The sequence below is a fragment of the Tupaia chinensis genome, unplaced genomic scaffold (genome assembly GCF_000334495.1).
Source record: "Tupaia chinensis unplaced genomic scaffold, TupChi_1.0 Scaffold000380_1, whole genome shotgun sequence".
Lineage (NCBI taxonomy): Eukaryota > Metazoa > Chordata > Mammalia > Scandentia > Tupaiidae > Tupaia > Tupaia belangeri.
In genome coordinates, this window is record NW_006159882.1 from 54,489 (window position 1) to 66,661 (window position 12,173).

The 12,173-nt window shown below is 37.8% G+C and overlaps 1 pseudogene; it reads right to left on the reverse strand.

Annotated features, from left to right (window-relative positions):
- Positions 1-10,946: 10,946 nt before the first annotated feature.
- Positions 10,947-11,345, reverse strand: LOC102474689 (protein LLP homolog pseudogene; annotated as a pseudogene).
- Between the last annotated feature and the right edge of the window lie 828 nt (positions 11,346-12,173).

The following is a 12,173-nucleotide window of genomic DNA, read 5'->3' on the forward strand; positions in this document are numbered from 1 at the left end:
AACTGGTTATTTGGAATCACCTAAATAAAACAGTTGGTATAGTTAGGGAGTATTTGTTTTAACCAACTATTGCACCACACAAGAGATGCTGAGTTAAATGGAGTACTTTCTAAGGGAATTTCTATTGATCTAAACCATTGTAGGCCTTGCTAAGAGTACCCTTGACAGGAACCATAGGCTAGATCCAGAAGAGTATGCACTGTAAAAATAACACTTAACTATGTGGCTATTTATGTTACCTTTAAGAAGCTTCTGTCAACAAGCATAAAGCGAGACAGTCAACCTTCATTATCCCTAAAAAAACTGCAGATGTCAAAATTATGTGACTGAGGGATAGAGAGGTAACCAGCTCACTGTAGCTATATTGGTATATGACCACTACCTCTAGGTATCACCAGTCTTCTGCCCAGAGATAGTCACACATATTTTACAAAAGTGGTGCTGTTCTTTATGTAACTTTCTGAAATATTAATCAAAATGTTCAATCCATAATAATAACATATTTTCTAATAACTTTATAATAAAATGAGTACTTTAAGAATATAACTCACTGTGGACCAGCAGATGTGTGGTGAATCCCACATAGCCAACTTTGAGCCCTGGACCCAGCAGTTTAAAAAACACACAGGGCACATGTGTGTGTGTGTGTGTGTGTGTGTGTGTGTGTGTGTGCGTGCCCAAAATCCAGAGAGGAAAGTAGAGGAGGAGGGATTGCGGCTTAGCTATCTCCTGGGGCGGGGGAGGGGGAGCTTTCTCACTTTTCCTCTCTGTCTCTCTGACTAGTCCACACACTCTATAGCAAAAAATCTAAAATAAATAATACAACTCACTATAAAAAGGTGATTTTTTTACTAAATTTTGTTGCCTTGTTATCTTTATTTTGCTATATAAAAATAAGTATTTCTGCTCTTTAGCAAGCAGGGATATTTTAAGGGTCAATAGCATGGATTAAAAGCTGTCAAAAAATAATGCTGTGGAAGTCATATCCCACTGCTTCCTGTAAGCAAATGGGATCTCAGTCATTTCAGAGAGTTGAATAATCTCTTCAAATTCTTAAAGAACTGAATAACAGCTATGAGCAGTTCTGATGTTCATGAAATATAATTTAATAGCTGTAGAAAGATATAATCCTAGATAACTGTGCTTTCCAAAAGAATAATGAGGAAAATAAAATTAAAAATAGTCAGATTTCACTGAGTCATGTGATAAAATAAAAGGATATCTGTGTAATAAAACGATTTCGGATGCCAGACAGTGGTGTAGCTATGGAACTGAATTCTCATGGGAAGGTTGTGGGTTCATTGTCCGGGTGTACACTGGCCAGAGGAACTATTATGATCTAGGCTGGCTAGAGCTGGGGGTGGATTGTGGTATGAAACCCTGTCGGGGGTAGTATGAAAACCCTGTTGGGGATCCCTATCTTTAAATAAACAAAGAAATAAATTTGGAAAGGAAAAATAAGATAAAAATAAATTAGTTTTTATTTTTTATTAGAGATTCTGAGGAATTGTTGAGGATGGGAAAGAAAAAAAATAGGTCATTGAAGTAGTCTATTAGAATATAGACATGGGAGCTGTGGCAAAACAAAGCAAAAACTGTAAAGGCATCACCCACAATGATCTGTGTGTTCTGTGGCAGCAGCTATTAGCAATAGTAATTGGTGCTGAGGAGACATAGTCACCAAGATAGATATCAATCCTGATGGTAACTCCAACAACACAACACAACTGCTTTGCCATTGCCATATAGCATTTAAAAGCCCGTAGTCTGGTGTCAGCCTAACCAGACACAAATCCCAAGTTACTGACACAGCTGTGAGAGGCAGACCTATTACCTTTTTTCCCTGTGCCTTCATAGCTTCCTCTGTAAGGTGGAGATATTTTCATCTACTTCTGAGGGCTTTTACATGGATCAAATGGGTTACGATAGGCACTTAAAATGTCAAGTGCTTAGAACAGTCTCATATAGGTATGCGTATTGTTAGGCATTTAAAAAGAAGCACAGATATTTGTGCACAATATTATATTGTCAGTTAATGAGTCAACCGATCAATCCAGAAGTTACTCAACACCCACAAAGCATTCCAGGTTTGCGGAGACTTCAGGGTGAGAAAAGGATTATCAAAGAATAGGAAATTCGGTTTTTGATTGGATAGTACAGCAAGAATGATGGGGGGGAGTTTAAGGTGATTCAAATTCAAAGAAAATATTTGAAGCTACTATTACGCTAATATGAACATTTAAAAGGCCTCTATCTAAAAATCATTATTTTAGCCATTTAAATGTAATGCATTATAATAGTCAGCTAGTTTTGCTTAACTCTAACATGTGAAAAGTTTAACTATAATTGAGGTAGGAGATAGGCTTGAGGCACAGATTGCAGTTAGTGTAAAAAGCCCAAGATGGAGCCACAGTAAGCTTTACCCAAGATGGAGTCATAGTGGCTAAATTTTAACAAAGAGCTGGCTGCATTATAGCTAAAGGAAATAGTTTCCATTTGCTAACTACTTTCTATCAAAAGTTCAAATCCCTGTGGTCTGCTGAGCTCTAAAGAAAATGGGCTAATAAATCGCCCAGACTACAATGTGACTATTTCCTGAAACAAAGTTCCTTATAAGAGAGCAAGCCCATTGCTCAAACTGTTAGATAAAAAATCCTGCCTCGGCTCTCCTTCAGCACCCCTCTCTGAGATCCCACCCCACCTTTTTGAGAGCTTCCCTTTTCTTTCTTCCTTCTTTTTGTTGTTGTTGTTGTTATTGTTGCTTTGGAGAGGTTTTCGCTATAGAGTGCGTGCACTCGCCAGAAAGACAGAGAGAGACAGAGAGACAGAAAGCGAGAAATCACTCTCCAGGGGGGATGGCCACGCTGCAATCCCTTCTCCTCTATTCTCCTTTTAGGGTCTTGGGCACACATGCACATGCGCCCGGTGTGAGTTTAAGCCACCAGGTCCAGGACTCGAACTGTGGTCAACTATATGGGAGTTCAGCGACATAGCCATTAGTGCTGGTCCCAAGCTTCCCTTTTCTTGTCTTAATCAACTCCTGCTTTTCTACTTCTCTGTGTGTCCACATCTCTGAATCTTTGTGAGCATGAGACAATAATTCAGTCCTCTGACTGATGCTGGTGATAGGCCTGATCTCCCCAATATCCCATATCATAATCATGACATTAGATGCACAGGTCCATGCTGGCTTTTTGTGTACCCTCCAAAACCACTTTTCTCTTTCTTAAGAAAAAAAAATCTTTGAGCTCGTAATGCCTTATTTAAGTTTCAGTTGCTGTTTTTATTAACAATTTTGTAATTTCTGATCATACCTTGTCACCTTTAATTTGCATCAAGACAAAATTTTAGCGTATATATGTCAACTTCAGTGTAAGTTATTATGTTAGAAACCACTGTCTGAAATAAGTAAAACGAGAAGTCTGTACTCTTATACATTCTTTGAAGAATTACAAATAAATACAGCCACTCCTTTTTCCTGACTTTCAGTTTGATAATGCATTCAATTGTCCACAAATCTTTAATGCAAGCATAAGCCATTTTAATACGTATTCCCAAATGTCTAAATCTGATGCATTTTTAAGAGCCTTGAGAATGAAAATAATTCATTTTGGGGAAAATAAACATTTAAATTAATATAATAATATATGTAATGCTTTGAGCACATACTCTTTGTCTGGGACTCTGCTACTTGTTTATATATTTATATACTTATGTAACCTTTATAATAATCCTGTGAAGGAATTATTATTATCCTCATTCTCAGATAGGAAAACTAAAGCACAGGAAAGATAAGTAATTTGTTAAGAAAGTCATACTGGTAAGAAGAGAATCCAGGATAGGAACCCAGCTCTACTTAACTCCGAAGTCCTGTTTTAATTAGTGAAACAATGACCATGTAAACACATGCTATCACCATAATATGAACAGGGTGGGGGTATGGTATAGAGACTTCTGAGCTAAAATCTCACCTTCACCACTTACTAGGTGTGTAACATGGGAAAGTATCTAGAATGTGTCTGTTGTTTTCAGAATACATAGAATTTGAGTGAAAGGATAATCCCCAGAAAGGAGAATAATAAGAGATTATGCCAGAGAGAATGAGGGGGAAAGGTATCAAATCATGTAAGACTTGAAGGCCATTGTAAGAACTTTGGCCTTGGTGTGTTACATGAAGACATTGGAGTATTCTCACAAGAGAACTGTCGTGATCAGACATTGGTTTGCATGATTGTTCTGGCTGCTGGTGGAAAGAAACAGAAGGGTAAGAGTAAAAGTAAGGGGACTAGTTATGTAGCTCTTGCTTCAAGGGAGACGTGTCAATGTTTTGAACCAGGATGATAACACTGGAGAGAATTAAGAAAAGGGGGGGGGCAGTTGATTAAACAATAAAAGGATTTATTGATACACTGGACATGAAAAATGAAGAAAGAAAAAAAAAGTTTGAGTCAGTAGATGGCATAGTGGCTAAGGTGCTGGATTCCCACATGTCCTATGCATTTCAAGTCCTAGATCTGGTGGCTTGAAAATCTGGGTACATTTGTGCACATACCCACAATCTTGAGAGAATAATGCAGGAGAAGGGATTTCAGTGTGATCATCCTTCTTAGGAATTGATTTCTCACTTTCCCTCTGTCTGTCTCCCTCTGTCTCTCTCCAATGAGTGCATGTGCTCTATGGCAAAATATATAAATAAAAATAAAATGTTAAAAATTATGCTAATGGTTGGGGCCAGTAGTTGTTATAATGGCTATGTTGCCGGACTCCCATGTAGTGGACCGTGGTTCGAGTCTTGGACCGGGTGGCTTAAGCTCACGCCAGGCATGTGTGCATGCGTGCCCAAGATCCCTAGAGGAGAATGAAGGAGAAGGGATTACAGCATGGCCAGGGGGGTGATTTCTTGCTTTCTGTCTCTTTGTCTCTCTCTGTCTTTCTGGCAAGCACATGTGCCCTATAGCAAAAACCAATCCAAAAAAAAAAAAATTATGCTAATGGTTTATTTAGCCTGAGCAGTTTGAAGAACAATATTAAATGACTGCAGTAAAACAAATGAAAATAATTGAAATAAATGAAAATCATTTTATTTACTTTAATTAAAATTAATTGTATCTTAGATCTTCTGATTCTAGGAAAGTGCTAAGGCTTAAATAAAAATCATCAAGTTAACTCTTCAAAAAACAATGACTTTCAGACAAAATCTTAATAAATTGCTTAGAGTTCTGATATCAGAATTTAATGATACTGTTAATATAAGAACTTGACAAGTTGCTCAAAGAGTGAAAGAGCTCCAAAATGCCTAGAGGCCATCAGGAGGCATGCTTGGTCTATGGAATGAGTGAGTAGTCAACCTATTGAAATATCTCAACCCAAAGTATGAAACATTGTCAATTTTCCCTTCTAAACCAGTGAAGTATTAGGAAGAAATCTCATCATTTTCTTGTCCTTTTTACAAATTCAAAATCCAGTCTAGACCAGTCTAAATTCCCCATCTCATATCCATGTTGAAGCCTTCACCTCTCACATTCTAGCTTGGCTCTGAGCAAGTGTGTGTGTGTGTGTGTGTGTGTGTGTGTGTGTACCGCCAGCAGTTCCCGCCATTCTTAGGCATTGTCTCGTGGTTTGGACACAACCAAGACAGCAAGGTCTGTTTTCTTCCAAACATCTCTTAACTTAAAGGGACATTCCTACATCCTTTCTATACCATAGCCCGTTTTCTCTCTGCATTGCCACTTCTATCCAGTCCTCTTTATGTTGTCAGGAAGGCTTAGGTTAAATCAACAAGCCCATGACCAAGCAGATGTCTAACTTCCCTATGGAGATGCCAGCTTCAGTCTCTATGGTGATGATCTCTAGGACTCTTCTCCTCCCCTAACCTGGAGCTGTGGAATTTACAGCATCTTTGTGACCCAGTTCATGTCTTGCCTCTTCCTCTAGCCTGTATCTGTGTTAATTTTTAGGAGCCTGGGATGGAATTGGGGTGCTCAGTAATGGATGAAGGAAGATATCAAAACTAGGCCATAGGCCTTTTAATAAACTCCAGGCAGTGGACTAGCCCCAACTGTTATCTATTCTCTTCAGATCAAGGCATACTTTGTCCTCAGCTCTAGGCCTGAGTTAGTTTTAGGCAACAACAAAATCTCACACATACTAGCTACATGTGCTTAATATTCTGAAACCATCCCAAATGGAGTTACTGAACCACAGGTACTCTGAAAGTGAGTGGGCAACTAACTGAGCTAGATAGAGCCACTGAAGGAGATGATTCTTTGTAAATAATGCTGAAACCCACTTAGTTCTTCTTCGATCACTTGCTCACATGCACACACCACCACAACCACTGCCACCCTCAGATAATGTATGCTTAAGGATGTGATGGAGCAGGCCTTTCTATTCCTCTCAAAATGAGTGTAACACGGTCCCTAGAAGAGAATCAAAAACAGAAGACTAGAAAATTGATGAATTCCTTTTTTTAAGAAGTTTTTGCCTTAAGGAGTATGCCCTCGCTGGAGAGAGAGACAGTGAGAAGGAAAGTGAGAAATCGCCCCCCTGCGGGGACGGCCACCAAAATCCCTTCTCCTCCATTTTTGTCCATTCTTCTCCTGGGATCTTGGGCATGTACACACGTGCCTAGTGTTTCAAGTCACCGGGTCTAGGACTAAACCATCTGCTGGCCCCATAAACTCTTGATTTGGTTGCTGGGTGCAACAAGGTGCAATCATTGGAATATAAATGCAGTCCCTCTGATTGGCAGGGAGCCAGAATCAGAGCTATAAGGAGTACAGATTTGTACTTAAAATCTATTTCTAGTGAATTTATTACTCTCTTACATAGGGAAACATGATGGTTTTCCCTATTGAGATACTTTCGCAACTGTTCTTTCATTTTGATTGGCCATTCTTGCTATGATTCTAACTGGCCTACTCCTTATTGTTGGTATCAGCAGATTCTTATGCAAATGAGGCACCTTTATAAGCTGATTAGAAACCATGTTTGGGAAACAGTTCCAAAATGCTAAGACATGGTTGATCTTTTTCCCTACTCCACACACATTCACTGTATGCTCATCCTCAGTAAGAAAGGAGCCTTTCTTCCAGTTTGTTTACTTAGAATAAGTAGTTTCCGGTAGCACTGCTTATCCTAGCACTGCTGCATCTCCCTCAAGCAGCCATTGTTTAACATGGCCCATTTGAACCAATAAACAATCACGCAAGCCAGATATTTCTTTCCTACAATATGCATCTCCAGAAAAGTCTGATCATGTATCTAAAATAATTAGGTTTTGTTCAGTAATCAAACTCAATCAAATGAATTCTGTGTGAACTACTTTTATTCCCACAATGAGAAATGTGTGTTATATCCTCTGTAAATTTGCATATTTTTCCATAAACCTAAAACCAATCAATTTTGAAGAGTTATGATAATATAAAGAATCTGAGGCAATTACAGTCTTTTAACCAGGGATTCTAAATGCATTTCACTGCTGGTATTCATGTAGTAAAATAGTCAAAACTTCTTTAACCCTTTTCATGACATCTCAATTAAGCTGTAATGATTGAGACTCGGGACATTTTTTAGGATTAATGACTGGCTGGGAAAGTAGATGGCCTGAGGTGAAGCCAAGGGCCATTAATTCCCTCTGGTCATTAATCCCCCAGGAAATGCCTTAGGCTGGTTTGATATTAGTTACAGGCTGCAAATATACTGTTGCATTTCCTGATTGGTTTTTAAAATAGTTTATTAAGATGTCATATTTTAATTTCTGCCCTGTGTACCCAACATTTCCATATTTCCATTCCTAGTTTTCTATCCCACAATGTTGTTTTAGTGACATAATAAAAATGGTTTCACTGGTCATATTCCACATTTCAGACACGTTAAAGTTTTTTTTCAATACTAAAGTTTCTAATGACCATCTTTGTGGTGTTATTTACTAGTAAAAATTTTGACTATGACAGTATGTGATTTTTTTAAAACTATCTTTTAATAACATATCTTTTACTCTGAATTATATGAAATCAAAGCTCCAAACATATATTGTTTTTAAAGCTCAACTGATAAATGATATGATTTCAACTTTCTTTAAATCTGAGTTCAAGTCACCAGTGTAAAGCTTGGAAATGGGAGAATAGATTTTTAAACTGTCTCAGATAAGAAATTAATAACCAGAATATACAGGGAACTCAAGGAGCTTACCTAAAAATTAAAAAACAAAAAATCAGTCCAATTAAAATGTGGACAAATGAGCTGAACAGACAATTCTCCAAGAAAGACATATGAACATCCAAAAAGCATATGAAAAAAATGATCAACATCTCTTGTCATAAGGAGATGTAAGTCAAAACCACAGTGGGATACCACCTAAACCCCAGTCAGAATGACTAAGAGTAAAAAAAAAAAAAAAAACAAAACAATGATGGAACCAGCATATGACGTAATGGCTACATCACTGGACTCCCATGTAGCCAACCACAGTTCGAGTCCTGGAATGGTGGCTTAAACTCACACGGGGCACATGTGCATGCATGCCCAAGATCCTGAGAGGAGAATAGAGGAGAAGGGATTGTGGTGTGGCCATTCCCCCTGGGGGGTGATGTCTCACTTTCTGTCCCTCTGTCTCTCTCTCTTTCTGGTGAGCGCACACACCCTATAGCAAAAACTTCTCCCCCCCCCAAAAAAAATGATATGTACTAGCAAAGCAGTGATGAAAAAGGAACTTTCCTATACTATTGATAGTGTTAAACTAAACTATTTTGGCCTAAAATAGCTGTTGTACTCCCACACTAGGATTCTTATGAATAAACAAAAATTGTACATGTTTGGCTGTTTTCCTGAGCTGGTTACTAAATTATAGCCAATCACACTAGCCACACTTCAGTCAGTCACTCAAAGTCCACCTTTTAGGCTGTTCCTGTAGCCTACCGTCCAGCTGTAACCGATCCAATAATTACTCTACCTCATTCTCTCACTTCCACTTTTGTACATCACTTTCTCTTTCTGCAAACGTATATACCCATGACCATGTGGCTAGCTGGAATCTCTCAGAAGCCATCTTTAGTGGGACTTCACAATTTAAATTTCTAGTCCTTTGTTTAAATAAATTCTTGTTAAATTTTGGTTTGTCTAAAATTTGGTTACAGTAGGAATATAAGTTAAAGCAGCCACTGTGGAGAATAAGTAGGTTCCTCCAAAATGTATGATCATATAATCCAGCAATTCCCCTCCTGGGTATCTACCCAAAGAATAGAAATATACTTAGTCAGAAAAATACTTGCATACCAATGTGTATTGCAACATTACTCACAATTTTTAAGACAGAATCAACCAGATGTCCACGAACAGATAAATGGATTGAAAAAGTGTGGCACATAGGACCAGCAGTTGGCATAATGGCTGTGTCGCTGGACTCCCAAGTAGTCGGCCACAGTTTGAGTCCTGGATCCAGTGGCTTAAACTCATGCTGGGTGTGTGTGCGTGCATGCCCAAGATCCTGAGAGGAGACTGGAGGAGAAGGGATTGCAGCTTGGTCATTCCCCCTAGGGGGTGATTTCTTGCTTTCTGTCTCTCTGTCTCTTTCTTTCTGGCAAGCACACGTGCCCTCTAGCAAAAACCTCTCTAAAAAAGAAAGAAAGAAAGAAAATGTGGCACATATACAGTATGGAATACTACTCGACCATAAAAAATAATGATACGCAGGGACCAGCAGGTGGTGTGGTGATTAAGGGACCCTCCCACATGGCCACCCACAGTTCGAGTCCCAGACCTGGTGGCTTGCTGTCACATGTTCTCTCTCTCTCTCTCTCTCTGTCTCTCTCTGGTCAAATGAAAATAAATGAATGAATAAATAAATAAAATAAAATAAATATTTTTAAAAAATAAATAAATAATGATACCCTAGTATTTGATAGAAAATGGATGAATATGAAGGACTTAATGCTGGATGAAGCAAGCTAGATTATGAAAGAGAAACATTGTATGTCCCCACTTAATATATACTGAAAGTCTACAATCTATGACAGAAACTAAAAGACTAGAAGTTATAAAAGTATAAAGAACAATTGTGGATATTTGCAGACAGTGTGGGAGGAGGGTGGATCATGGGGGGCAGGAGGGAGAGATTCAGGAGAAAATACAAACAAAATGTTTAGCAGATACAAAAGTAGAAAATTATCTGTTGATGATGATGTGTATGGTAATGTCTTTGATTGGACTAATATGTAATATATTCAAGCTGGGAAGATTTATTTTATATGCTGCAAAGATGCACAGTGTTTAAATATAAGAAATACAAGACAATATGGGGCAGTGTGTTGATTAAGGCACTGGATTGCCACATAGTCAAACTTGGTTCAAGCCCTGGACCTAGTGGCTTAAAAAAATCACATCAAGCACATATGCATGTGTGCCCCAAATCCCAGGAGGAGATGGAGAAAAAAAGGATTAAAGCATGGCCATCCCCCTGTTGGGGGGTGATTTCTTACATTCTCTCTCACTGTCTCTTTCTCTAGTGAGTGCATGTACCCTAAGGGAAAAATCTAAAATGCAAAAACAAACAAAAAACACAAAAGCAAAAACACAAAAATTTGAAAAACAGGAAAGTAAAAGAAACAAAGAAAAATTCACCAACATGTCGTTTATCTTTACTGACTATAATTACCAAATTTTAAGAACAAATCATTATAACCACATTAATATTTGAAATAATTTTGAGGTCTGATAATACCTGAATAGTAGGTAGCATCTGATTAAAATATCACTATAACTTTCATTCATCAAAGAGAATATTTTATTCAAGTTCCCAAAGCATACTTGAGGAATTACATTTTATTTGAATTAAATAAATAGACCAAGTCAAAATATGAAAATAGTTTTCATTTAATGGGGGATAAAAATAACTCTCTATATTTGAATCAAACTGACCCATGTTTAATTTTCAAATTTTTTAGAATCTACCAAGTCAAACCCTTGGCTCCCTTCACTGCTTTTGCCTTACTTTCGCCTCCTGCCTTCTCACTTTGCCTTTGGTCTTTGTCTTTGCCTCTGGTTCATCCATACTGGGTATTGTACATGTTGGTCTAGAATGTGCTTTTTGTTTCTCTTAACATCAATCTCCATTTTCATATCATCTTTTTTATCATTCACCTCATATTGCATTTTCTCTTGGCAACGTTTGCGAACCACCACAGTTGCTATCTCTTTAACATCTTTCACCAAAACATCATTGTCTACTTTGAGAATACTATAAAGTCTGCTGAGCTCCTTTGGGATTCTTTTTCTTTTTTATTTTTTTTTTCCCTCTTTTTAGCACTCATCTTCCTTTTCCATTTACTTTATAAGCTTTTAGTCATGTTTTACCAAGAAACACACTCACACACACACCTCGCAGGATCTCGCGAACCAGAGGTTGTGTGGTATTTTTTTTCAGGTATGTGTGTGATGGATTCTACTTGGCATTACTTAAGTTAGTAAAAGGGTTGAACCTTACCCCTAATTTTGCCTCGTGTGCAATGCACATAAACATACCCTTAACCTGTGAATAGCATATCCACACTTTCCACTTTTGTTAGAAAACAATCAAAACTTGGTCCTAGGAATAATAGTTATGGGACTTGTCTGACTCTTGTGTATCATACCTTCAGACACGTACTATTACTTTAATAGGCCACCTTGTTTAAAGACTTGAAATAGAATTGAAGATGTACTTCAGAATTACTTCTTTTTTTGAAAGAATAATTTTTTTACTTAACCTTATTTATGTTATTTATTTGTTTGTTTTAATTTGGCCCAGAGGTAGAGTGAGAGAGAGGGGGAAAGTGAGAAAGCAAGCTGCCAGGTCAAGAACTCGAACCGCAACTGGGCATGTGGGAGTCCAGCACCTCTAACCAGCACGCCACCTGCCGGTCCCTACTTCAGAGTTACTTCTGATTTAAACATGAAAAAGTTTATTTTTTGAAAAAATCTAACAGCACTTATTATTTTTATACCAAACATATTGTTAGGTATTGCTTAAAATATCACAACATCCTCTTACAAGTTTCTTGAAACAGATTTCTTTGAAATAGCTGAGATTAAATTAAGAATTATGTTTCCTTTTGTTTTCTAAACACTATGAATCTTGTAGCTGATCCTATTTTCCCTGTTAGGCTTCTCAGAAGTACAAAGTCAAAATTTCAGAT